Raw genomic sequence first — 1,393 nt, forward strand, 5'->3', positions numbered from 1 at the left:
AATATTTCCCTATTTATTTGCACCCAACTTCCAAGGGCTTTGACCTCCCCAAATCTTGGATGTAATCTTCACTTTAGTTGTAAAACTCAACATATTTTAACAGATCAATTGGTCAGATTAAAAGTAAATTAAGATCGAAGTAAGAAGATCATCACAATTTCTTAAACATTTTCATGGCTTCGCCAATTCAAATCACCATTTCACAAATCTCGAGACAAGGAGAAAAACAGAGAAAACTACTTATAACTTATGAGGAAAACACAACAAAACTCAGAATTCATAAATAAAATCAAAGTCATACAAACTACAACAAGTAAATAACTTATCTCTAAATTCTCCCCAAGAACACTCCTCGAAGTTCCTCTGAATCTCTTTCTTTCTTTACAGCACACAAAATTCCTCTTCAAAGAAGCAAGAAGGAAGAAATCTCTCACCTTCCCTCCACTATTACAATTTCTCGAAGAAATCCTCACAATTGTTACACACTAATGAAACTTCTCTAACCTCTAAGGCCTTTCTAACATCTAGGACCTTCCAGGCTCTCCAGGACTTCTAAGCTCTCCAGCCCCTCTTAATTTTCGGCCAAAATGTTCTTTTAAAGTTGTGGATGAGCTTTCCTAAGAGTTGCCTAAGCATCCCTTCAAAATTTGGCCTTATCCAAAGCTTCAGTAAAGCTTGAGTAGGCATAACCGTCGATCTCACCGTCGGCGGGCTTCTGAATATTTTGTCCTGTGGTCTCGGGAAAAGCTCGCCGTCGGCGGGGTCGAGGGCACTGTCAGCGGCCTAGTTCAAATCTTCACATTTTGGTCCTTTTCGCTCCAAATTCGCTCCTTTTTGTATTTTTTTGCTCCAATGACCCTAATTCATCATTCCTGTGACAAAACATCAAAAATATCTTTCTTTAAAGTGCAATATCATTAAAAACAGTATAAAATAGGAATGAAAATCTTAACATATTTTCATTTCTTTAAAGTGCAATATCATTAAAAACAGTATAAAATAGGAATGAAAATCTTAACATATTTTCATTTCTTTAAAGTGCAATATCATTAAAAACAGTATAAAATAGGAATGAAAATCTTAACATATTTTCATTTGGTCAATATACATTACGTACAGTTTAGTTTTTATTTTGTTACATAGTATGTATTATGTACATTAATTAATAAAACTTATTCTTCTTGTTGAAGATGTCGACAGAGGTAGGGTCAGTCTCCTTTCTTACTTAGGGGGGGTGGTGGCATGGAGCAAAGCACTAACTGACAAAGATGAATGTCAGGAGAGGCCATCCGACTTTGACACCCACTTCCACCCCCGCTCCTGCACACACCCCCGCCCTTCCCTCGACTATCACCCCTGCCACCACCCCAACCCCCACCTACACACCAGCCAG

Source organism: Phalaenopsis equestris, unplaced genomic scaffold (assembly GCF_001263595.1).
Source record: "Phalaenopsis equestris unplaced genomic scaffold, ASM126359v1 Scaffold000455, whole genome shotgun sequence".
NCBI classification, from domain to species: Eukaryota; Viridiplantae; Streptophyta; class Magnoliopsida; order Asparagales; family Orchidaceae; genus Phalaenopsis; species Phalaenopsis equestris.